The following is a 26,921-nucleotide window of genomic DNA, read 5'->3' on the forward strand; positions in this document are numbered from 1 at the left end:
CTCTGTGTGACGCAACCAATCAGACGCCCCCCCCCCCCCCCTCTCTCTCTCTCTCTCTCTCTCTATCTCTCTCTCTCTCTCTCTCTCTCTCTCTCTCTCTCTCTCTCTCTCTTTCAATTTCATTATATCCAATACTATTCTTTTTTCCGTTTCTCTTCCTCTTCCCAGCCATTATCCTCTCTCCCTATTTTCTCCCTCCCTCCTTCCCTCTATCCATGCCTCCCTCTTTTTCTCTCTCCTCTTCTTCCCTCCCTCCTTTACTCCTTTCTTAAGCCCTTCAGGAACTCTAAATTTAAATCCCTATATTGAATGATTTATAATATAAGTCATGTTTGGTATTTTTTTTAATCATATTCTTTTATTTAGCAGTTTTTTTTCTCAGCCTTAAACTTCCTATCTTGCTTTACACTTAATTATTTACGAAGATATATTAATAGTAGTACATAATACGGTCATTGGTTTGAATTATTAATAACTCGTTTAATGATATTGGTTGATTTAATACTTGGCTCTTTTCACGCGCACAGTTTCCTCTAATCATCCTCTGTACAAGTAATTTACAGGTGAACTTCGCGGTAATTAAAGGTGTACAAATAACATTGATTTTGCACAACAGAGTTCATTAGCGTGCCATTAATATTTTCCCTCATTAATTGCTTTCCTCTACACTCACACGTCCATTTAATGACTCCCCGTACGGCTAATTTACCCGGTGGAATTCCCGGTAATTGAATATATGTACTAATAATACCAATTTTGCATAATCCAGTTAATTCGGATTTCATTAATATTTTCACTAACTAATTACTCCGCTCTATAATGTATGCAGACACGATTCCCTGTCATTAAACGCACGTACAAATAACACTAATTTTGCACAACAGTTGATTAGCGTTTCATTAATGATTTGCACTAATTCACAACTATTACTTTTTTTTTTTTACGGGCACGAGTCACTCACTATAATCGCTCCATATATAATTAATTTACAGGTGAAAGTCCCGGTAATATCCCAGTACAATTAATTAATATATCTTTCACAGGTACACACGCACACGCACACACACACACACACACACACACACACACACTAGCGCTACCCCAACACAATTAATGCCGTGAAAATGAATTAAATATTGAAACAACTTTTTATCTCTACAATTAGGTAATGCAATTAATCCCTTTTTGCAGGTGGCCATTTGCCTCACACCTGTCAATCAAGGTGAGTCTTACCTGGCTGGCCTTAATTAATGAGGGGATCACCTGTCCGTAATGGCCCACTGATTACTTCCCCCCACCTGTGTCAGCTCCCCCTTCCTTTCCCTCCCCTTCCTTTCCCTCCCCTTCCCCTTCCCTTCCTCCCCTCATTCCCCTTCTCTCCCATTAGATGTAAGGTAAAAGGGAGGAAAAGGGGGAATTAAAGGGAGGGAAAGCAAGGGTATAAGGAAGGAAAGGGAGCAAAAGTGGAAATTAAGATAACGAAAGGGAGGAAAAAAGGGGATTAAGAGAGAGAGAGAGAGAGAGAGAGAGAGAGAGAGAGAGAGAGAGAGAGAGAGAGAGAGAGAGAGAGGAAAAATGGGTAATTAAAGAAAGGGGAAGCAAATGAATAGGCAGCAAAAGGGAGTAAAAAATGGGATTAAGGTAGAGATTAAGAGAGAGGAAAGGGAGGAAAATGTGTTAATTAAAGGAAGGGGAACCAAGAGATATAGGGAGAAAGGAAAAGGAAAAAGGGAGGAAAGAGGAGGAAAGGGATAATTAAGGGAGAGAAAGGGAGGAGGAAATTAAGAGAGAGGAAAATAGGATAATTAAAGGAAAGGGAAGGAAGGGATATATAGAAGGGAAGGGAAGAAAAAGGAAAGGGAAGAGAAAGGGGGAAGAAAAAGGGATAATTTAATGGAGAGAAAGCAAGGGATATAGGGAGAGAAAGAGAGGAAAAAAAAGAATTAAGGGAGGAAATAAAGAAGGAAGGAAGAAAAAGGGATAATTTAATGGAGAGGAAGCAAGGGATATAGGGAGTGAAAGAGAGGAAAAAAAATAATTAAGGGAGGAAATAAGGGTGATTAAGAAAGGGAAGCAAGGGATATATAGAATTAAAGGGAAGAAAAAGAAAAGGGGAGAGAAAGGGGAGGAAATGGGATAATTTAATGGAGAGGAAGCAAGGGATTTAGAGAGAGAAAGAGAAGAAAATAAGGAGGAATTAAGGGAGGAAATAAGGGTGATTAAAGAGAAGGGAGGGAAGGGACACAGACACAGAAAGGAGGAAATAGCGGGGATTGAAGGGAGGGAAAGGAAAGAAAATGGGAACTAAAGGGAAAGGGATAAAGTGATATAGGGAAGGAAATGTAGGATAAAGGCGGAATTAAAAAGGGGTGAAGGAAGGGATAGAGAGAGGGAAAGGGAGGAAATAGGGAAGGAATGGAGTAGTATAGGAGAGGAAAGGGAAGTTGGAGAGAGGAAAATAGAGAGAGGAAAAAGGGAAAGGGGAGAGAAAAATGGTAGAGGTGGATGTATATTAATTGAAAGGGAAATTAAGGGAAAGAATAAAAGATAAAGGAAGGCGAGGGGAGCGGAAAAGAAGGGAGGAGTAGGGAGTAGGGAAAGGGACGATAGAAGAGGGGAAAATGGAGGGATGGAAATGGAGAAAAGAGGGAAGCAGAAGGGGAGAGAAGGAGAAAAGAGAAAGATAGAGAAGAGAAAGTAAGGGAAAAAATGGGAAGAGAGGGGAGTAGATGGGAAGAGAGGGGAGGGGAAAACGGAAAAGAGGGGAGTAGATGGGAAAAGAGGGGAGTGGAAAAGGGAAAAGAGGGGAGTAGATGGGAAGAGAGGGCAGGGGAAAAGGGAAAAGAGGGGAGTAGATGGGAAGAGAGGGGAGGGGAAAACGGAAAAGAGGGGAGTAGATGGGAAGAGAGGGCAGGGGAAAAGGGAAAAGAGGGGAGTAGATGGGAAGAGAGGGGAGGGGAAAAGGGGTAAGCTGGGAAGGGGAGGAGAAGGGGAGGGGGTAGCAGGGGGGAAGGGGGAGATAGGGGACAGGGAGGAGGGGGAAGGGAGGGGGAGGGGTTCAGGTGGGCCAATCAGGTGTGACTATTTCCGGTTAATTGTTGGCCTGGCGTAGAGGAATTTGCTCTAATTAAAGTGAGTGAGAGCCGCGTAAAGCTAGCTCACTTTATCACAAAATTCCCTTTCTCTTTCTCTCTCTTTCTTTCTTTGTTATTTTTCTTCTCTCTCTCTCTCTCTCTCTCTCTCTCTCTCTCTCTCTCTCTCTCTCTCTCTCTCTCTCTCTCTCTCTCTCTCTCTCTCTCTCTCTCTCTCTCTCTCTCTCTCTCTCTCTCTCTCTCTCTCTCTCAACGAATAGTACTGTTTGGGTTGCACTGTGTATGTTTGTTTGTTTACGTGTTGTTGTTGTTGTTGTTGTTGTTGTTGTTGTTGTTGTTGTTGTTGTTGTTGTTAAAGTGTGTGTGTGTGTGTGTGTGTGTGTTGCATGCCCAAGCAGTTGCATAAACACACACACACACACACACACACACACACACACACACACACGCACGCACGCACCCACACTCATTACCTGGATTTAAAAATGGCGGCCAGTATTCACCTTATTAACAGGACATTTTAATTAACTTAGATTACCTGTGTTTGCCGCTTAATATGACTTTGGAATGACACCTTTATATTCTCTCTCTCTCTCTCTCTCTCTCTCTCTCTCTCTCTCTCTCTCTCTCTCTCTCTCTCTCTCTCTCTCTCTCTCTCTCTGTTGATCTTTGCCTTTCTGCCTGTATAATACCTTCACACACACACACACACACACACACACACACACCGCTCCGGTAGTTCAATCGGTTAGAGCGCCGCACTGCAAGGGTTCACGGCCAAACAGGCGGCGGTTCGAGCCCCGCTCAGGCCGGATTCTTTCCGTTGACTAGGAGTGGTTACCGTCCCCCCCTTGAGCAAGAGGGATGGGGTGTGAGGTCCTGGCAGTACCCAGAGATTGACAATAATGAGCATTTGCTGACGTCGGGAGGGTACCTGCTGGCGAAAGCGAGTCTAATTCGTGATCAGGCCGTGGTGAATTACACACACACACACACACACACACACACACACACACGTACGTTGGCGTTGCTGTGTTTACAAAAGCATTCAAGAGGATAACACCGTGTGTGTGTGTGTGTGTGTGTGTGTGTGTGTGTGTGTGTGTGTGTGTGAAGGTATTGTTTCATTCGCGTTTATGAAGCTGTTCTCTCTCTCTCTCTCTCTCTCTCTCTCTCTCTCTCTCTCTCTCTCTCTCTCTCTCTCTCTCTCTCTCTCTTTCGCTTCGCCTCATCATACCTCTTCATCTTTTCTCTTTCCTTCGTTCATCCATTTTTCTTCCTTTCTCTTTCTCTTCCTTTCCTCCTCTTTCTTCTCGTCTCACTTCCCACCAAGCCCGATCATTAGTCTTCCTCCTCCTCCTCCTCCTCCTCCTCCTCCTCCTCCTCCTTTGCCTTCTCTCCTCATCACTTTTCTCCTTTTCTCTCCTTTCTCATCGTGTCGATCACCCCTCCTCCTCCTCCTCCTCCTCCTCCTCCTCCTCCTCCTCCTCCTCACTTTGTACTCTGACTTTCTGACCATCCATCTATCCTTCCCTCCCTTCCTCTTCCTCTCCCTTCCCCTCCTATCCCATCCCTTCCCCTCTCTCTCTCTCCCCACCACCCTCATTCCCTCCCTCCATCACTATCTGCTGCCAAATTGGACCAGGTTACCTCCCTGTCTTTCCTCCTTTCCTCCCTTTCCTCCCTTCCTCCCTTCCCTTCACCTCCCTTCCTCTGATTAACAAGACTTCTCAGTAGAAGGGGAAGGAACAGAACAGGAGAAAAGGGAGGGGAGGGAGGGAAAGGAAGGGGTAGGAAAGGGAATGGAAATTAAGGAAGAGGAGTAAAGAAAGAACAGGAAAGGAAGGGAAAAGGGGATAACTAAAGGAACGATGATGGCAGGAGGAATTTGTTGGGGAAAAAATATGAAGAAAAGGGGAAATGAGTGAAAAATAGGAAGGAAGGGGAAGCAGAGATAAAAAGGAGTTTAAACAGAAAAAAAATGAAATGTATTATTATGATTAGTAAGTTCTCTCAGTTTCTTAATTCGTTTTCGTTTCACAGTTTTATTCTTTATTTTATTTGTTTTGTTTCAATATTAGTACGTTTTATGAATTCCGATTTTCATAATTTTGTTTCATTTCACTTTCTCTGCGTTTCACAATTCCCATGTTTCATAATTCCAACTTTTTAACAACAACATTTCACAGCTATTTAAATTTCACCATTCTGCTTCGCTTCGCAGTTCGTAATGTTCACAGTTAAAGTTTCATCTTATTTCTACATTTCCTAATTTATGTTTATAGCGTTTCATTCGCCATTTTTACGTTTCACAATTTTTTGTTTCATTTTACAAATTCTACGCTTCACAATATTGTTTCTTTTCACAATTTCTGTTTCACTTTTTTTTTTCTTTTCACTATTTCTACGTTTCAATATTTTCACTTTTCACAAATTCAACGTTTCACAGTTTTTTTTTCAGTATTCTTGCGTTTCACATTTTTTCTTTTCACAATTTCTACGTCTCAATATTTTCACTTTTCACAAATTCAACGTTTCACAGTTTTTTTTTCTTTTCAGTATTCTTGCGTTTCACATTTTTTTCTTTTCACTATTTCTACGTCTCAACATTTTCACTTTTCACAAATTCAACGTTTCACAATTTTTTTTCTTTTCAGTATTCATACGTTTCACATTTTTTTCGTTCACTATTTCTAGGTCTCAATATTTCCACGTTTTACAATTTCCACGTTTCACTATTCCAGCATTTCACAATTTTGTTTCATTTCATCATTTTTTACATCGCACTTTATTTCACTTCCCATTTTCTACGCTTCACAATATCATTTTTTCTCATTACTAAAGTTGCACAATTTTGTTTTAATTCCACGTTTCACAATTTCAACTCTTTTTACAATTCCTACATTTCACAGGTGTTTCCGCCTCACCAACTATTCTCTCTCTCTCTCTCTCTCTCTCTCTCTCTCTCTCTCTCTCTCTCTCTCTCTCTCTCTCTCTCTCTCTCTCTCATTTCATTTCACATTATTTTATCTTTCTTATTATATTTTCATTTCTCTTAAATCCACTTTTTTCATACATATTCTTCTCTCTTTTCATCACTTTCCATCTCTCTCTCTCTCTCTCTCTCTCTCTCTCTCTCTCTCTCTCTCTCTCTCTCTCTCTCTCTCTCTCTCTCTCTCTCTCTCTCTCTCTCTCTCTCTCTCTCTCTCTCTCTCTCTCTCACTTAACACATTCATTTAATTTTCTTTCATTTGACCCATTTTTCAATCTATTCATCTTTCTGTGTTGGAAAAACTTATAATTGGACTTCCCTCCTTCTCCTTCCTCCTTCCCTCCCTCCTGCCCTTCCCTCCTTTCCTCCTTCTCTCTCTCTCTCTCTCTCTCTCTCTCTCTCTCTCTCTCTCTCTCTCTCTCTCTCCTTCCAATTTCGGTCCCCACTTCTCCCTCTATTCATTCATCAAATTTTTAATTTTTCTCTCTCTCTCTCTCTCTCTCTCTCTCTCTCTCTCTCTCTCTCTCTCTCTCTCTCTCTCTCTCTCTCTCTCTCTCCCTTCTCCAGCAGGCCTCACTTGAAAGGGAGGAGAGAGAGAGAGAGAGAGAGAGAGAGAGAGAGAGAGAGAGAGAGAGAGAGAGAGAGAGAGAGAGAGAGACGAATCCACACCCAAAATAAAGTTAATAAATAGCAGAAAAAAAACACAGAATTGAAGGAAGATATAAAAGATAGGAAAAGAAAGAGAATTTAATTAAATCAGAAAAGAGGATAACAAAAATAAGTGAAAAAAATAAGAAAAAATAAAAGTGAAGGAAAATTATATAAAAAGAAAAAGAAAAAGAAAATAAAAGTACACAAGAAAAGGAAAAAAGAAGATGAAAAATATGAAGTAAAAGAAAATGGTTGAAATAAGAAAATGAAAAACAACAATAAGGAAAAAAATATGAAATTAGAAAAAAAAATTGAAGGAAAACAAAAAGAAAAGAGGAAAAGAAGGAAAATATTGTAAAAAAATTAGAAAATGCAGGAGGGAAACGAGGAAGAATTTCTGGAGAACAAATAGAAGAAAAATGCGGAAAAGAAAGCGAGAGTGAGAGAAAGGAGAGGAAGAGATGGAGGTAAGTTTTGAGTGTCATTATGGGGGGGGGGGTTAAGGGGGGGGGTTTGATAATGGGTTCAGCCCCATTAACATAATAGGAGTCCTAATATTGGTCATTATCCTTCCTTTCAAATTAGTCCACCCTCCTCCTCCTCCTCCTCCTCCTCCTCCTCCTCCTCCTCCTCCTCCTCTGCCTCCTCCTCCTTCTCCTCCTCCTCCTCTGCCTCCTCCTCCTCCTCCTCCTCCTCCTCCTCCTCCTCCTCCTCCTCCTCCTCCTCCTCCTCTGCCTCCTCCTCCTTTTCCTCTCCATCTTCCTCCTCCTCCTCCTCCTCCTCCTCGGCCTCCTCCTCCTTCTCCTCCTCCTCCTCTGCCTCCTCCTCCTCCTCCTCCTCCTCCTCCTCCTCCTCTGCCTCCTCCTCCTTCTCCTCCTCCTCTTCCTCCTCCTTTTGCTCCTCCACTCTTCCATTTTCTCTCTGCAGAATTATAAAAGTGATGCTTATTTTTTTGCTATATATGAATTTCTGTTTTATTTTTCTCATGCATTTCTGTTTTTCAGTTAATTTTTATATTATCATTTTTTTAAATTTCGTAATTACTGTTTTTTCTCATGTCGATAATCACCTCATGATTAATAAGTACTAAAGCTAATTAATATAAACTGATCTTATTGCATTAATTGATAACGATGCAGTACAGGAGGAGGAGGGGGAGAAGGAGGTGGAGGTGAAGGAGGAGGAGGAGGAGGAGGAAAAAAAACAAATGGATGAATAGGTATGAACAATGATACAAAAAAACAAGAAAAAAAAGAATAAGAGGAGGATAATAAAATGTAGATGGATAAAGAGGAACAAGATAAAAAAAGAGAAGGAACGAGCAGGAAGAAGGAAGAGAAGAAATAGCAAATAAAAGGAGACGGAGAAGGAGGAACACTATGACAGGAGGAAGAAGAAGAGGAGGAGGAGGAGGAGGAGGAGGAGGAGGAGGAAAAAAGCAAATGTGATGGTACGGTAGGAGGAGGTAGAGGAGGCGGAATCGGAGGAGGAGGAAGAGGAGGAGGAGGAGGGCTGTCAGTTCTATTGTTGTTTTAGGGAAGAAAGAAGCAAGGATGAGACAGCTGATGGTCGGAGCAGAAAAGGCGAGGAAAAAAAGGGAAAATTGAAAACAGGGAAAAAAAGCTTCGGGAAGGAAAAAAGTTGACGCCAGAAATAAAGGAAAGTGTTGGAACGATAAATATAATGCCGAGAGAGAGAGAGAGAGAGTGGAAGTATAAAAGACATGAAAAAAAAAATGAACAAAATAAAAGTTACACATATTGTTTGCTACTTTTAGAAGATTAATTCGTTCTCATGATGCATCGCGTTGAGGAGGAGGAGGAGGAGGGGGAGGAGGAGGAGGAGGAGGAGGAGGAGGAGGAGGAGGTAGTAGTAGCAAAAGGAGAAAAATGGGAAGAAGAGGAATATGAACGTGCAAATGATGATGAAGGATGAAGAAGAGGATAACAAAATTAGGAGGAGGAGGAAGAAGAGAAGATAGAGATGGAGAAACACGAGGGGAAAGAGGAGAAAAAGAGAAGAAACACACGGAAAAAGGATAAGAAAAGATGAAGAAGAGGAGGAGAAGGAGAATGAAGAAGAGGAGTAGAAGTAGGAAGAAGAAGAGAAAGAGGAGGAGGAGGAGGAGGAGGAAGAGAAGATAGAGATCGAGAAACACGAGGGGAAAGAGGAGAAAAAGAGAAGAAACACACGGAAAAAGGATAAGAAAAGATGAAGAAGAGGAGGAGAAGGAGAATGAAGAAGAGGAGGAGAAGGAGGAAGAAGAGAAAGAGGAGGAGGAGGAGGAGGAAGAGATCAGTGATGGAAGAGCAGAAGGATTAGGAAGATTAGAGAGAAGGATCTAATTACATAAAACTACTAATTGACTGAATGCCGTAAGTGATTTGAGATTAACCCGCGCTATCCTCCTCCTCCTCCTCCTCCTCCTCCTCCTACTCCTCTTCCATCTTCTCGTTCTGCTTCGTCTTCCTCTCCTCCTTCTTCGGTTTTTTCTCTTCATTCATTTGTTGCTTATATCCTTTATCTCTCATTACCTTCCTCCTATCTCCTCTTTTCTCTCCTCCCCCTCCTCTTCCTTCTTCCCTTCCTCCTCTTCCTCCTCCTCCCGTTTCTCATCCTGTAATTCTCCTCCTCTTCCTCCATCTCGTATTTAATCCTTTTCCTTTCACCTCCCTCCCTCACTTCCTCCTCCTCCTCCTCCTCCTCCTCCTCCTCCTCTTCCTCCTCCGTTGTAATGTCAGTCGCAGGGGATTAAGGGAGATGGATAGAGTGACGTCAGACAGGAAGGGATTTAAAGCAGAATTTGATCATAAGTACATCATAAATTTAGGGGATTTACCGCGTATGAGAGAGAGAGAGAGAGAGAGAGAGAGAGATGATCTCTCTCTCTCTCCTGGCGTCAGATTAAAGGTTCGGTTTCGGAAAAAAAAGTTCGAAGCCAAAACAGATACAAATGTTCGGATTATACGTGACAACCGAACCCGAACCCAAACCCGGATTCGAACCCGCATCCGAATCTGTGAGCCAAAGAATTAGCGGCGTTTTAACCGAATTAAATACATATTTCAGTAGTGAGAGAGAGAGAGAGAGAGAGAGAGAGAGAGAGAGAGAGAGAGAGAGAGAGAGAGAGAGTAACATTCAGACACACACACACACACACACACACAATAGCTGGCAGACACTCAGACGAAATGGAAAAGCATAAACGAAAAACAAAGAACTAAGATGCAAAAACAATTATATGTATCGGTTTAGTTTGAAGCAAAAAAAAAAAATCTTTGAGTGATGGATCGAAATAAAGAAATAGAGAAAGGAAACAAGAAAGATATATGGGTAATTGAAAGGGAACATGGTGAAAGAATGGAAGAAAGGAAGGAAGAAGGAAGATTGACATAATGGAGAATAACAAAGAATATAGGATAGGAGGAAGGAAGGAAGGAAGGAAGAAGAGGAGAGACAAAAAGAGACAGAGAGAGAAAGTGATAAATTGAATGGAAAAAAAAGAATAAAGGAAGGGAAAAAAGCATAGACAAGTGATAAGAATTACGAAGATGGAAGGAAAGGAGGAAGGAATGTAGGGAAGAGGGAGAATGACAAACATGAATAGTAAATGGATGAAAGAAAGGAACAAGGAAGGAAGGAAGGAAACAAGACAAAGATCGACAACTGATGCAAATAAAAGAGGAGAAAAGAAAAGAGGAAGGATGACAAAAAAAGGTAGAAAGAAAGAATGATGAAAGAAAGAAATGAAGGAAAGAAATTCGAAAATAAAAAGATTAAAGGTAGACAGATAATGGAAAAAAGACAAAGAAGGAAGGAAAGAAGGAAGGAAGGAAGGAAGGAAGGAAGAATTACACACACAGTCAATGAAAAAAAAAATAAGGAAATAGAAGGAATGAAGATAGACAGATGATGGAAAAGAACAGAGAACAAAGAAGGGAAGAAAAGAAGGAGGATAGAAAGAGGATGATTAGGTAATGGAAAACTAAAAGCATGGAAGAAAGAAATAAAGGAAGGGAATAAAGAAATAGGAAGAATAAAGATAGATAGATAATGGGAAAGAACAAAGAAGGAAGGAAAGGAGGAAGAAAGGAAGGAAGGAAGAATAATCACACACAGTTAATGGAGAGAAAGAAGGAAATAGAAAGAACGATGATAGAACGAAGATAAGAACAAAAAGGAAGGAAAGGAGAAAGAAGGGAAGACAGAACGACAAACAAAAAGTGAAAAAGTTGAATGATGAAAGGAAGAAACTAGGAAGGAAATAAGGGATGAATAAAAATAGGAAATAACGAAGAAGGAAGGAAAGGAGAAAGAAAGAAAGGAAGAATGACAAACAAACAGTAAAAAAAAGTAGAATGATGAAAGGAAGAAACTAGGAAGGAAATAAGGGAAGAATAAAGATAGGAAATAACGAAGAAGGAAGGAAAGGAGAGAAGGAAGGGAGAAGGGAAGGAAGGAAGGAAGAAGAATAGCACTCTCTTCCTCCTGTTCCTCCCATTCTTCAAGGGCAGTCGGGCGTAAAGGTCAGATAGCTACCCATTTGTATTGTATTTTCGCACTTCTGAACAACCCCTCTCCTCCCCCCCCTCCATATCCTCCCCCCCTCCCCTCTTCACCTCTTGCCCCATTACCTCCCTTCTCTGCTCCCCTATCTTCTCTCCCTTTGTTCCGTCTTTCTATACTCTCGTCCTCCTTTCCTTTCTTCTCCTGTTATCGTCTCCCCTCTCCTTTCCTTCTTTTTTTCTGCTCTTCCTTATCCTCTGCTTTCTTCTCTTTCTTTGCTCGTTCTTTACTATTTTATCTCACTTTTCCTTTTTCTCCTTTATTTCCCTTTCTCTTTCTCCCTTTTCCCTACCTCCCCTTCCCTTATTCCTTATTTTCTTTTCTCTCCTTGTTCCTTCTTTCTCTCCTTTCTCCTTCTCATATTTTCCCTTTCTTTCCCTTTTCCCTCTTCTACTTTCCTTTTCTCTTGCCATTTTTCCCCTTCCCTCCCTTTTTCCTTTCCTTTCTTCTTCCTTCCCTTTTTCTTATTCCCTACTTTTTTCTCTTTATTTATTTTTTTCTTTCTCACGTCTTTAAATTCTTTCCTCCCTTCCTCCTTTCCTTCCCCTTTCTTCTTCCTCCCTTTTTTCTTATTCCCTGTTTTCTTCTCTTCCTTTATTTTTTTCTTTCTCACGTGGTTAAATTTTTTCCTCCTTTCCTCCTTCCCATTCTCCTTTCTGTCTTTCTTTTCCCTTACCTTTCCCTTTTTTACTTTCCCCATTCTTTATCACTTCTTCTCTCCTTGCTTCCTTCTTTGCCCTTATTCTTACTTCCTTCTCTCCTCTTACCTCAGTCCCCTCTCCTTTCCTCCTTTTTTATCGACCCTAATCCTCCCTTTATCCTCCCCCTATTTCCTCTCTTATCTCTTCCTATTTCATTCTTACTCTCATTTTTTCCCCTTTGTTCATCAGTTTGGTCCGAACTTTCTCCTTATCTACCTTCCCTCTTTTTTCCTTTCCTTCCTTCCTTCCCTTTGTCAGATATCACTCATACGTGTTTTTATTTTTTAACGTTCTCCGTCCATTCTTCATGTCTTTCTCGTCTCTTAATCTCCTTTTATTTATCTTCCCTTCTTTCCTTTCTTCCTAACTTCCTTTCTTCACACACACACACACACACATACACACACACACACGCATGGTTTCTGAATGTGTGTGTGTGTGTGTGTGTGTGTGTGTGTACTGACGAGGATAATATTTTTCCTCTCGATTTATCACTTTCTCTCTCTGTATCTCGCTTTGTCTCTCTTATCTCTCCATCTTCATTTCTCTTCCGTCCTATTGTCAATTTATGTTACACCCAACTTCATCCTCTTCCCACTCTCTCTCTCTCTCTCTCTCTCTCTCTCTCTCTCTCTCTCTCTCTCTCTCTCATCGGAGCTAAACACTATTTCTTGCCGTCGGGAAGAAAACGAAGTTAAAAAGATAACTCATTTTGCTCCCCGGTTCGGTTCGGCTCGCTTCGGTTCCGGATAAGCGAGAGCCTTTAATAGCGGGTTATTCTATTTATTAGCCGGTTCCGGGAATACTTGAGTTATCCCTTGAATGGATGAATGTGGGCCGTATTTCGTTTTCTTATTTACCTTTTTTCTTTCTTTTTTCTTTTTTTTCTTTTGGTTTTGTTCTTTTATTGTTGTTTTTACGGTTTTTTGTGCTATTTTCTTTTCTTACTTTTTATCTCTTTATTCTTTTTCATTTTTATTCATTCTTTTCTTTGTTTGTTCTTATTGTTGTGCTTGTGTTATTTTTGTTTGTTTCTTTGTTTCTTTCTTCAGTCTTTTTCTTTTTCTTTTTTTTCTCGCATATTTATTTGACTATAATGTTTGTGTTATTTCCGAATCTTTATTTTTCTTCCTTTCCTTTTTTGTTTTGTTTTTCGTTTTTGTTTTTCCATTGTTTGAGCTATTTTCTTTTCTTTCATTTTTCTTTCATCCTCTTTTTTATCTTTCTTTAATTCTCGTTTGTTTCATTGCATTGTTTGTGCTGTTTTCGTTTCTTTTTCTTCTTCTTTCTTCTATGATTTTCTTCTTTCCTTTTGCTCTTTTCTCGTTTATTTTATTGTTTTTCTTTTCCTGTCTTCATTTTTTTTCTTTTGTTCTTTTCTTCCGGACCTTTATTGTCTTTTTTTGGAGGTTAATTTCACTTTTCTCTTTTTGTCTTCATTCCTATTTTTCTTTTCATTTCTCTTGTATTTTGCTCCATTGTTTGTGCGATTTTCGAGAGGAGAGAGAGAGAGAGAGAGAGAGAGAGAGAGAGAGAGAGAGAGAGAGAGAGAGAGACGGTTCATATACGCCTTGGCTCTCGAAAAACAACACTGAGGTGGAAAATTTAAGGAAAAGTAAACAAAGAAAGAAAAGAAATAAAGGAAGGGAGAAAAACAAACACCTGGAGTCAGCCACCGAGAGAGAGAGAGAGAGAGAGAGAGAGAGAGAGAGAGAGAGAGAGAGAGAGAGACGTCATGTTATTATCTATACTTGGAAACTTTCAATCCATTTTCTTTATCCCATAATGAAAAGGAGGAGGAAGAGAGGGAGGGGAGAAAGAATTTAGGGGAGGCGGAGGCAAGGAAGGAAAAGGCAGAAAAAGGAGAAGAAAATGGAAGAAAAAAGGCATTATGGAAACGAGAGGGATAACAGTTTCTTGGTATCTGAAAAACTTGGTCAGAATAGAAAATGCAGCAGAAGAAAAAACGGGAAGATATGTAAAGGCAAAGGTGAATGTAAGTTGAGGGTATACTCGTTCACTGATATGCGCATGGCCTCGGTGCTTATCTTCGTCTCATTGGCCCTTGAGCATTTTTTTTCCTTCAAACTGAGAGAAAGAAGAAAAAGAAAAAGAAAAAGAAGAAGAAGAAGAAGAAGAAGAAGAAGAAGAAGAAGAAGAAGAAGAGGACGGAAGAAAAGAAGAAGAAGAAGAGGACGGAAGAAAAGAAGAAGAAGAAGAGGACGGAAGAAAAGAAGAAGAAGAAGAGGACGTAAGAAAAGAAGAAGAAGAAGAAGAGGACGGAAGAAAAGAAGAAGAAGAAGAAGAGGACGGAAGAAAAGAAGAAGAAGAGGACGGAAGAAAAGAAGAAGAAGAAGAGGACGGAAGAAGAAGAAGAGGACGGAAGAAAAGAAGAAGAAGAGAACGGAAGAAAAGAAGAAGAAGAGGACGGAAGAAAAGAAGAAGACGGAAGAAGAAGAAAAGAAGAAGAAGAAAAGGAAGAAGAAGAAGAAGAAGACGCAAGAAGAAGAAAAGAAGAAGAAAAAGAAGAAGAAAAGAAGAAGAAGAAGAGGACAGAAGAAAAAGACGGAAGAAGAAGAAGAAGAAGAAGAAGAAGAAGAAGAAGAAAAAGAAGAAGGAGAAGAAGAAGAAGAAGAAGGAGAAAAAGAGAAGAGATGTATTGAATGATAACAAAAAAATAGTAAAAACACACAAAGTAAAGGAAATAAAGAAGAAGAAGAAAAAAAGAAAAAAGAAGAAGAAGAAGAAGAAAAAGAAAAGAAGAAGAAAAAAAGAAAAAAGAAGAAGAAGAAAGAAGAAAAGAAGAAGAAGAAGAAGAAGAAAAAGACGAAGAAAAAAAGAAGAAGAAAGTAAACACACCAAGTGAAGGAAAGTAAAATAAAAAAAAGTGAAAGAAAAAAAAGAGATAAAAAAGCAAGCTAGAGCAAATAACAGAAAAAAACAAAAAAACGAAACAAATCCAGCAAAGAAAAAAGCAACAAAAGAAAATTAAAGAGAACGAGTTACTTATTGGCGAAAGGAAAGACGGGAATAGAAGAAGAAGAAAAGAAGAAGAAGAAAAAGAAAGAGGAGAGAAAATATGTATTGAATAAAAAACGAATAAAATGAAGCATAAAGAACAAGACCATACAATTAAGAATAATGAAAAACGAGAACCAAACCCACCAACAAAAAAAGAACCAAACAAAACGAAACTAAAAAAAAAAAAAAAAATCGGGTTAGATATCGGCAAAAAAAAAAAAAACATACTAAGGGCAGACTCGTGTAAAGTATCGAAAGAACGCGCGTGGACAGGCTTAGTTTTCTCCATTAATTGGGAAAATGATCCGCGAGTCTTGGGCTGATGAAGCTAATTGCCCGCCCAGAAGACCTAATTAATGAGTCTGTATTACTTTTCCTTTAGTAGTACTCGATCCTCCTCGCCTGGGCCTATTTCTCTCTTTTTTTTTTACGTGGGAGGAGGAGGAGGAGGAGGAGGAGGAGGAGGAGGAGGAAGAAGATAACGTAGGAAAATGCAGATGAGCAAAACAATACACAACAAAATCAGCAACACGGAAATGCAACCAAGAAAACAAAGGAATAATAAATAAGATAAATACAAAGGCTAATCAAATCTAAACTGATAAAATATACTTGTCAACTAACTAAACAATGGGACTCGATTCTCCTCTCCTGTGCCTTATTCTCTCATCTTTACGTAGGGAGGAAGAGGAGGAGGAGGGGGAGAAAAAGGGCAAAACGATCCAAAATAACGTATATGCAACAAAGAAAACAAAATAGAATAAATAAAGATAACAAGTGAATAATTAAGGATAAAACTAATCACTTCCAATCTTATGATATACACTTATCAAAAGTATAAATCCGTATCAGTATCAGGGATGGAGTGAATACAAGAGTTGTGTTTTCGAATACGAATACGAATACTTCAAATTCTAACGAATACGAATACGAATTCGAATGCACTGAAATGGTTTCAATTCGAATACAAATACGAATACTTCATGAAGATATTCCTAAATACATTGATAAATTCTCTTCATTGAAAAATACCTTCTTGACGAAACTGGGTATAGCACTGTTCTAAAGCTCTGCAACAGTAAAATGAGCTCATGAACAATGTCATTATTCAATACGGGGATGTCAGAATTACTTTAAATTCAACAGAGATTTTCGTTTATATTTCTCCAAAATTCCCAGTGACCAGTTACAAATGAAACACAACAAAAGATATCACGATAAGCCCAGTGTTTAGTGGCTTCGTATTGTAGACCTCACTTCAACTCTTCGGTGTTTTGATGTTTAATTAATAGTGAATTCACTGTTATCGCTGGGCAATAGAGCAGTAGGGAAAAAATCCTACAATAAGCCTGTATCAAGCTGGACTACACAGTCACCGTCCACACTGGCAAGTGGCACCTGAGGCTCCAGACGCAGCCTGCCACAGCCTGCAAACCTGTACTCGAGGAGGAACGTTCTTTCAGCTCTTTCGCTTCGGTAGTTTCTTCGTAACTATGACGAACTCATTTTGAGAAGGAGTATCAAGACATCGCAGTTAATTAGTCTTTTTTCGTTTATAATAATTGATTGGTTTGATTCCTTTATATTCCACACGTGTAATCGTCATCGAGGAGGAGGAGGAAAATAGTTGGAACCATTTCAGTGTATTCGAATTCGTATTCGTATTCGTTGGAATTTGAAGTATTCGTATTCAAATACACAATTCTTGTATTCACTCCATCCCTGAATTACTGATACGGATTTATACTTCTTTAAATAGTTTTTATCATTAGATTAAAAGTGATTAGTTTTATTCTTAATTATTCATATGTTATCTTTATTTATTCTATTTTATTTCTCCTCTTTCTCCTCCTCCTCCTCCTCCTCCTCGATGACGATCACACGTCCGCCCAGGAGGCTGGAGTTGTAAAGAAAAACGGCTGTTGTTTCTGATAACAAATTTTGAAGCATTCATAATTTTGTTAGCAGAATACGAATACTTTTTCCTTGTATTCGAACACGAATGAGAATACTTTGACTTTTAACTATCAATAATTATATTATTCGTATACGAATACACTCAAATACGGTATTCGAATACTCCATTCCTGAACTCAGTGCCAGTATGAATAATGAAGGCTACCAATGAATGAGTACGATATAAATGAATAAAAACTTATCAATTCTAATCTAATAACACAAAGGAATCAAACTAATCAATTATTATAAACGAAAAAAGACTAATCAAAACTAGTTAAAGCGATGTCTTGATGCTCCCTCTCAAAATCAATTCGTCATAGTTACGAAAAAACTACCGAAGTGAAAGAGCTGAAAGAACGTTCCTCCTCGTTAACTCTTGCATTAGAAAGCAGGACAAAATAAAGACTAACTATTCCAGTCAAAATGATGTTTTGATATTCCCTCTCAAAATAAATTCAAGTCATGTGCAGATGGAATACAGAAGTGAAAGAGATGAAAGAATGTTCCTTCTCGGTAACTCTTGTTTTGGGAAGAGGGACGATATAGGGATGATCTTGGCTACAGTCTTGAGCATTGAGACAGCATAACGGTGGAGACATGCTGCTAGTAAGTCCAGAAAAGTAGCCAGCATGAAGATGGCGATAATAGAGAACAAGAAATGCAAAACTTCCACCGATTATATAGGGAACAAGACAGAGAGAAAGAGAAAGGAAGACAGTGAGCAGGAGAGGAGACAGTCAGTGAGAGAGAAGGCAGTCTGTAAAGGAAGATAGTCAGTGAGATGGAAGACAGTTAACAATAAAGAAAATAGCAAGAGTGTTAGTGAGAGCAGATGGTAAGTAAGAAGACAGGCAGTAAGATAAGAAGACAGGCAGTAAGATAAGAAGACAGGCAGTAAGATAAGAAGACAGGCAGTAAGATAAGAAGACAGGCAGTAAGATAAGAAGACAGTCAGTAAGATAAGAAGACAGTCAGTAAGATAAGAAGACAGTCAGTAAGATAAGAAGACAGTCAGTAAGATAAGAAGACAGTCAGTAAGATAAGAAAACAGGCAGTAAGATAAGAAGACAGTCAGTAAGATAAGAAAACAGGCAGTAAGATAAGAAGACAGTCAGTAAGATAAGAAGACAGTCAGTAAGATAAGAAGACAGTCAGTAAGATAAGAAGACAGTCAGTAAGATAAGAAGACAGTCAGTAAGATAAGAAGACAGTCAGTAAGATAAGAAGACAGTCAGTAAGATAAGAAGACAGTCAGTAAGATAAGAAGACAGTCAGTAAGATAAGAAGACAGGCAGTAAGATAAGAAGACAGTCAGTAAGATAAGAAGACAGGCAGTAAGATAAGAAGACAGTCAGTAAGATAAGAAGACAGTCAGTAAGATAAGAAGACAGGCAGTAAGATAAGAAGACAGTCAGTAAGATAAGAAGACAGTCAGTAAGATAAGAGGACAGAGAAGACAGTCAGTAAGATAAGAAGACAGTCAGTAAGATAAGAAGACAGGCAGTAAGATAAGAAGACAGTCAGTAAGATAAGAAGACAGTCAGTAAGATAAGAAGACAGTCAGTAAGATAAGAAGACAGGCAGTAAGATAAGAAGACAGTCAGTAAGATAAGAAGACAGTCAGTAAGATAAGAAGACAGTCAGTAAGATAAGAAGACAGTCAGTAAGATAAGAAGACAGTCAGTAAGATAAGAAGACAGTCAGTAAGATAAGAGGACAGTTAGTAAGATAAGAAGACAGTCAGTAAGATAAGAAGACAGTCAGCAAAGATAGAAGACAATAGCAAGAGTTAGTAGGAAGGGAACAGTAAGTAAGAAGACAGTCAGAAAATATGAAGACAATCACTAAGAAGAAAACAGTATATAAGGAAGAAGAGAAAGCAATAGGAGAGAAGACAGAAAGAGAGAAGACAAAAAGTAAGAGAAGAAAAGTCCAAGGAAAAAACATCTCTTCTTCACCTCCTCTTCTCCCCTCACATCATCTTCCCCTAATCTCCTCTTCCTTCACTTTCTACACTTTTCACTTCTTTTCCCCTTCCCTCCCCTTCTTCTTATCCCTTCCCTCCTCTCCTCATCACATTCAAATCCCCTCATCACCCTCCCATCACCATCACCACCATTACCGCCATCATTCACAGACACTCATTTTCACACCTTCTTTCCTTCCCTTCCCCTCCCCTTCCCCCCTTTCCTTTCTCCTCCCCTTCCCCTCCCCCTCCCCCTCCTCCCCCTCCTCAGCTCCTTAACCTCCCCATATGTTTTAGAATAGGTTCATGACACCCCCATTTTCTCCTCCCCATCTTTATAATCCTCTCCCCATTATTATCTCTCTCTCTCTCTCTCTCTCTCTCTCTCTCTCTCTCTCTCTCTCTCTTGGTATTTCTTTTCAACACCACTACTTTCTCCTCCTCCTCCTCCCCTTTCTCCTCCACCTCCTCCTCCTCCTCCTCCTCCTCTTACTCCTCTTCCTCCTCCTCCTCCTCCTCCTCCTCCTCCTCCTCCTCCTCCGCCACTACCACGATCTTAAACTGCTTGTCCAAACACACACACACACACACACACACACACACACACACACACACACACACACACACACACACACACACACACACACACACACACACACACACACACACACACACACACACACACACGGTAAGACTATTTTAAACTCAAAATCACGTTGAACTTTTAACCTTAAAAGTCTAAATAGAGGTTTGCCTTTCCCTCCTCCTCCTCCTCCTCCTCCTCCTCCTCCTCCTCCTCCTCCTCTTTTACCTCTTCTTCCTCCTTCGCTAGCTTTGGTCGAAATGTCAGAGATTAAGGGAAGGAAGGTAGGAAGAAAAAAAAGGAGGAAGGAAAAATAAGATGAGGGAGGGAAAAAATATATTATGCACCATTAAAGGCTTTGGTCCACTTCTTTTTTTTTTTCCTCATTTTCATCATCATCATCATCATCATCATCATTCTCTGTTGTTGTGGTGGTGGTGGTGGTGGTGTTTTGCGGGTTCTAATTTTTTTGTCAATTTTATCTCGTCTTATTTTTCCTCTTTTTCCTTTTCCTTCTATTTCTTCCTCATTTTCATCATCATCATCATCATCATCATCATTCTCTGTTGTTGTTGTTGTGGTGGTGGTGGTGGTGGTGTTTTGGGGGTTCTATTTTTTTTTTGTCAATTTTATCTCGTCTTATTTTTCCTCTTTTTCCTTTTCCTTCTATTTCTTCCTCATTTTCATCATCATCATCATCATCATCATCATTCTCTGTTGTTGTGGTGGTGGTGGTGGTGGTGGTGGTGTTTTGCGGGTTCTATTTTTTTTTTTGTCAATTTTATCTCGTTTTATTTTTCCTCTTTTTCCTTTTCCTTCTTTTTCTTCCTCATCTTCCTCCTCCTCCTCATCATCATCATCAGTATTATTCTCTACTTCATATTCGCATTTATTTCCCTTTTTATTTCTGTTTCATATTTTCTTCTATTTTCTTCTTACTTTTCGTTGTCTTCACTATCATCATCCTTACTCTCTTCTACCTCTCTCCCTCCTTTCTTCTTCTGTTAGTTCATTTTCTTCATTTCCTCCTTGGTTTTTCTTCTATTTTTTTCTTCTTACATCGCTAGGGAAAACAAGAGAGAGAGAGAGAGAGAGATTCACAACAAACTCTTATCACCCAAAAAACATCTGTTAATGACTTCCTAATCACCCCTCGGCCAGCTTATCTCCAGGGGGGGGGGGAGGAAGAGGAGGAGGAGGAGGAGGAGAAGTTATAAAAAGGTAGCGAGCAAGAGCCAAAGAAGAAAAAAAGCAAGAGGAGAAAGAGAAATACCGTGAAAGTTAAAAAGGATAAGAGGATAGTAGGAGAAGGAGGAGGAGGAGGAGGAAGAGGAGGAGGAGGAGGAAGAGGAGAGAAGACTGTGAGAAGATGGCCATGCAAGAAAGAAAAGAAAGGAAATAGTGGAATATGAGGAGAAAGGAAGAAAATGGTGAAAAAAATGGAGAAGAAGAAGAAGGAAGGAGGAGGAAGAAGAAGAGGAGGAAGAGGAGGAGAAGGAGGAGGAAGAAAACAGCGAAGAAAACGAACAGGAGATAGAAGCAGTGGAGGAGGAGAAAAAGGTGGAGGATAAGGGTGAGGAGAAGGAGGAAAAAAAGAGGAGGAGGAGGACGAGGTGAAAGAATCGAAAAATATTGGTGAAGAAAGTGAAAGAAAAACAATAAAAGATGCATAAGTAATGGAAGTTATACGGAGAGAAAATGTGGAGGAAAGAAATGAGAGAAAAAAGAGATAGAGAGAAAGAGAAAGAAGGAGCATTAGGAGGATAAGGGAGAGAAAAAAAAAAAAGAGGAAAATGTTTGGATAAAAAAGCAGAGGAAAGATCAAGGATATTTTTCGCATACGTGAGAGAGAGAGAGAGAGAGAGTCCTTTTTACACTTTTGCCTTCTTTCCCTGATTGCAAAGAAAATCTCTCTCTCTCTCTCTCTCTCTCTCTCTCTCTCTCTCTCTTCATTTTCTTTAAGGTTTCTCTATTTTCAACCAATTTCCCTTCAGATGTACCTTTATTTTTTTTCCATACAGTCCTTTCTCTCTTTCTTTCTGTTTTCCTGTTTTTCTTTATTTTCCTGAACGTTTCAATATTTTTCTCTTATTTTTCTATATTTTCCTTTCTTTTCCTTTATTTTCCTTCTCGTTATATCAATCAAGTTTTCTTCTACTTTCAACTCCTTTCCCTTGTTTTTATTTACATCCTTTTCCTTTTCACTTTTATTCCTCTGTCTTCAATTTTTTTCTTTTTCCGTTTATTTTCACTTTCCTCTTCTTTATTTCCTATTTTTCCTCCCCCTTTTCACTCCTTTCTCGCTTTTGTCCCTCTATCTACAACTCCTTTCCTTCCTTATTTTCATTTTATTTTGTTTTCCCTTGATTTTTTTTCCTTTTTTCCTTTATTTCCTACTCTTTTCCTTCTTTTTTTAGTCTTATTTTCGTTTTCCTTCATTTTTCTTTCTCATTTTCCTCCATCTCCAGCTCCTTTCCCACTTTTGTTCCTCTATACTCAATCCTTTTTCATTTTTTTCATTTATTTCTTTTTTTCCTCAATTTTCCTATATTTTTCCTTTATTTTCCTTTTTCTTCACTCTACCTTCAAATTTCCTTTATTTTCCTTTTCCTTCACTGTTCCATCATATTCTCTAATTTCCCTTTTCCTTCATTTTTACTTATTTTTTCCTTCATTTTCTTCACTTATCCTCCATTTTCCTTCATTTTCCTTTTTCACTTTTCCATTATTTTTTCTTTATTTTCCTTTTCCTTCACTTTTCTTTATTTTTTCCTTCATTTTCCTACAATTCCTTTATTCTTCCTAAATTTTCCTTTTCCTTCAGTTTCCTTTATTTTTCCCTTTCCTTCACTTTTCCTCCACTTTTCCTTCATTTTCCTTCTTGCTTTTTCCTTAATGTTTCCTTTCTTTTACATTTCCTTCACTTTTCCTTTATTTTCCTCTTCCTTCACTTTGCCATAATTTTCCTTTTCCTTAACTTTTCCTTTTCCTCCTCTTTTCCCTCATTTTCCTTTATTTTCCTTTTCCTTCGCTTTCTCTTATTTTTTCCTATATTTTCCTCATCCTCCAATTTTCCTTCTTTTTCTCTTCCCTTTTCCTAGGCCTACTGCGTTGTTAGGGTTAATAGGACAATGAGGAGAGCAGGTCGATAGATAAATGGCCTTGAAGGTGATAGATAGATAGATCGATAGACATGGATAGAGATAGAGAGAGAGAAAGAGAGAGAAAAAAAGCAACAGTATATGAGAAAAGAATAAAGAGAGAGAGGAAAGATAAGGGAAAAAATGGAGGCTTAAATGGTGATGAAGAGAGAGATTGGAGGAAGAAGAGGAGGAGGAGGAGGAGGAGGAGGAGGAGGAGGGAGGAGGAGGAGGAGGAGGGAGGAATGAAGATGCTGCTGACTTGACACTAGTTGAGAGAGAGAGAGATCTGAAATATGACTCGCTCCATATTCTCCTTCCTCTCTTTCTTTTTATTTCTCTTCTTCCTCTTTTCTTTAGTTCCTTCGTTCTTTTCCCTCCTCCTTTTCTCTTCTAACAACACTCCTTCCCCCATCTCTTCTTTCTACTTTCTCTTTTCTCCTCTTCTTTCTTTCATTCCCTCCATCTTCCTTCTTCTTCTCGTTTCTTCCTCTTTCTCTCACTTCTTTCTTCCTCTCTTTCACCTTTCTTCTTTCCTTTTTCATTCCTTTATTATTTATCCTCCGTTAATTCCCTCTTCCTTTTCTTACCCCCAGTTCTCTCTTTCGTCTCTTCCTCCTTCCTTCCTATCTTCCTTCCTCCCTTCCTCTTTCCCTTTTTCCTTACTCCTCCTCTTCTATCTCTTAACTCCCCTCTTCTTTCTTTTACTTCCCCTTCCTTCCTTTCCTCTTTCCCTTATCTCTTTCTCCCTCCTTTCCTCCTCTCTTTCCTCTTCTTTCCCTAACTTAACTTTCCACAAAACTGTCTGGCCCTCTTTCTCTCTTCCTCCCTCCCCCCTCTTCATTCCTTCTTCTCCCCTCCCTCCCTTCCCTCCCTCTCTCCCCTTTCCCTCCCATTCCCTCCCCAGTGGGTAATGGAGGTTGACCAACTGACTTGTTTAATGATCCTTTTTTGACCTTCACTTCCCCTTCCCTTCCCTTCCCCTTCCTCCCCTTCCCCTTCCTTTCGCCTCCTCTCTCCTCCCCTTCCCTCCTTATCAACCTTTCTTCTTTTTCAGTAACTCCTCTTTTCTTCTTTCTCACGTTTCCTTCCATATTTGTTTCCTCTTTCAATCACCCTTTCTTTTATTTTCCTTCACTTCCCCTTTCTCTTTCCTTCCCTTCCTCCCCATCACTTCATTTTCTTCCCCTCGATTTCTTTGACTGTTTTTTCTTCGCACTTTTCATTTTGTTTAGTTTCTCCCACTTCTTTTCACCTCTTCTCCTTCCCCTTTCCTCCCCTTACTTTCCCATCTGCCTTTCTTTCCCTCAAATTTTCTACCTGTTTTCACTTTTCATTTTACCTTCTGCTTTTTTCTTTCACTTCTTTTCACCCTTTCCTCCCCTTTCCCTCATTTCCCCTTCCCTCTCCTTCCCCTTCCTCATTCCTCCCCTTCCTTACCATCACTTTTCCCCCTCAATTCCTGTTATCTATTCTTCATTCTCCCTTCTCCCACCCATTATTTTGTCACTTTTTTTTACGTCTTTCCTCTATCTCCCTTTCCCCTTGCTTCCCCTTCCTTCCCCATCTCCCTTTATTTCCCTTGATTTCTCTGACCTTCTTTACTTTTTACTTTTCCTTCTATTTTTTTCTCTTCTCACTTTTTCTCCCCTTTCCATCCTTCTCCTTTCCCCTTCCTTCCCCTTCCCCATTCCTCCCCTTCCTTCCCATCACTTTTCCCCCTCAATTCCTGTTATCTATTCTTCATTCTCACTTTCCCCATCCACTATTTTTTCTTTCCTTTTTCTCCCCTTTTCTTTAATTCCCAATCTTCCTTTCTTTCCCTTAATTTCTCCAACCTTTTATTTATATTTTTTACTATTCCTTCTATTTTTCTCTCACTTTTCTTCCCCTTTCCCTTCCTTCTCCTTTCCCTTTCCTTTCCTTTCCCCATTCCTTTCCTTTCTTCCCAACACTTTTTTTTTCCTTCCCCTCAATTTTTTTTCCTTCTCACTTTCCCGTCATGCACTTTTTATACGGCTTTCCCTTCTCTCCCCTTCCCCTTTCTTTCCTTTCTCTCCCCTTCCCATTTCTTTCCCATCTTTATACGCCTTTCCTTTCTCTCCCCTTCCCTTTAATTCCCCGTTTTCCTTTCTTTCCCTTAATTTCTCTAACTTTTTTTTTTACTATTCCTTCTATTTTTTCTCCTCTCACTTTTCTTCCCCTTTCCCTTCCTTCTCCTTTCCTTTTCCTTCCCTTCCCCTCTCCTCCCCTTCCTCCCAATAACTTCATTTTCTCCCCTTCAATTTCTGTCTTTTCCAATCTACATTTTTTCACTCACTGCTTTTCATCTCTTCCGCTTCCTTCCCTTTCCTTTTTCCTACTTTTACTTCCCCCATTTCCCTTTCTTTTCAAATTTTCTAACCTTTTTTTTTACTTTTTAATTATTCCATCTTCTTTTTTTTAACTTCTTTTCACCCTTTCCTCCTCTTACCCTCACTTCCCCTTTCCCTTTCCCCCCTTCCCTTTTCCTCCTCTTCCCCTTTACTTCCCTTCCTCCCCATAACTTCATTTTCTCCTCTTCAGTTTGTTTTTTCTTCCTCCTTCTTACTTTCTCTATCTGACTTTTTTCACTTCCTTTTTTCATCTCTTACTTTTCATAGTTGTTAAAGGATGTTTGTATTATGAAGGTTACGTTATTTTCATTTTATCCCATTTATTATATTTATTCAGTTTTTTGTATTCTATTCTGTATATTCTATGTGTTGATGGTTCGTTTGTTTTTCATTGCCTGTCTGTCTATCTATGTCTGTGTGTCTGTTTGTCTCTTTGTATGTGTGTCCGTCTCTTACTTTTTCCATTTTCATCTTCACAATCTCTTTATCCCTTTTTTCTACTCCACTTTTATTCAGTTTTTTCTCTCCTATTCTCTTTTTTAAGCTCAATTTCTCCTTTCCTCTTTTCCTCTCTCTCCCCATCTTCATCTTCACAATTTCTTTATCCCTTCTTTTTTCTCCTTTTTTCTTCTCCACTTTTATTTTAGTTAGTATTTTCTCCCCTATTCTGTTTTTTGAGCTCAATTTCTCCTTTCCTCTTTTCCTTTCTTCCTTCTTTTGTTTCCATTTGCTCTTGTTCCCTCCTTTCTTTCCTCTTTCTCCCCATCTTCATCTTTACAATTTCTTTATCCCTTCTTTTTTCTCCTTTTTTCTTCTCCACTTTTATTTTAACTAGTTTTTTCTCCACTATTCTCTTTTTTGAGCTCAATTTCTCCTTTCCTCTTTTCCTTTCTTCCTCCTTTTTTTTCATTTGCTCTTGTTTCCTTCTTTCTTCCCTCTCTTTCTCTCCCTCGTATTATTCCTACTCATATTCCTTCTTCGTTTCTTTAATTTCTTTACGTACATTCCTCCTTCTCTCTCTCTCTCTCTCTCTCTCTCTCTCTCTCTCTCTCTCTCTCTCTCTCTCTCTCTCTCTCTCTCTCTCTCTCTCTCTCTCTCTCTCTCTCTCTCTCTCTCTCTCTCTCTCTCTCTCTCTCTCTCTCTCTCTCCTTTCCTTTCTTCCGTCTAATTCTCCCCCTACACCTCACCTAGTTACTCCATTTTTCCTCTCTCCTCCCCTCCCTCTTCCCCTCTTTTGACATCCTCACTTATCTCCCTCCCTCCCTCCTCTCATTCTTTTCTTCTCCCCTTCTTTCACTCCCTTCCTCTCTTACGTATTCTTCTTTACCTCTTCATATTTTCCCTATTTATTTTTACTTCCTTATCTCCTTCTCCACCTCCCTCTTTCTCTCTTACTTTCCATTATTATCTCCTCTTATCCTATCTTCGTCATTCCCTAATTTTCTTCCTGTTTCCCATCTCTTCTACATCCCACCTTTCCTATTATCTCCCTTCCTCCCTTGCTTCATTTCATCCCTCCCTCATTCAATTCCCTTACCTCTTTTCTCTCCTGTCCTCCTTCCTTCCCTCCCTCCTTCCTTCTCTTCCTCTTCCCTCCTTCTCTGTTTTTCTTTTTATATTTTTTTCTTATTTTTCATTCCTTTTTTATTTTATTTTCTTCTTTTCTCAGATATTCTCTTGCCCTGTTTCCATTCATTTCCTCCTTCCTGCTCATTCTCTCGCTCTCTCCTCCCTCTTCCCCTCTCTCCCTTCCCCTCCCTCCCTCCCCCCATTCCTTTTCCTCCCTCTTCCTCCTACCCTCTCCCCTCCTTCCCCCCTTCCTTCTCCCGCCATACCTCTTCCTCTCCCTCTTCCTCCCTCCCTCCTCTCCCCCTC

General features: G+C 39.5%; 1 long non-coding RNA gene across 1 annotated transcript in view; it reads left to right on the plus strand.

Annotated features, from left to right (window-relative positions):
• The first annotated feature begins 1,188 nt into the window (after positions 1 to 1,188).
• The window catches only part of LOC126981701 (uncharacterized), a 101,865-nt gene continuing 76,132 nt past the window's right edge, over positions 1,189 to 26,921 (plus strand). Inside the window, exon 1 of the long non-coding RNA XR_007734057.1 lies at positions 1,189 to 1,222. This is a non-coding gene — a long non-coding RNA (uncharacterized LOC126981701). The remainder of the gene's footprint in view (positions 1,223 to 26,921) is intronic.

The sequence above is a fragment of the Eriocheir sinensis genome, chromosome 49 (genome assembly GCF_024679095.1).
Source record: "Eriocheir sinensis breed Jianghai 21 chromosome 49, ASM2467909v1, whole genome shotgun sequence".
Taxonomy (NCBI): domain Eukaryota; kingdom Metazoa; phylum Arthropoda; class Malacostraca; order Decapoda; family Varunidae; genus Eriocheir; species Eriocheir sinensis.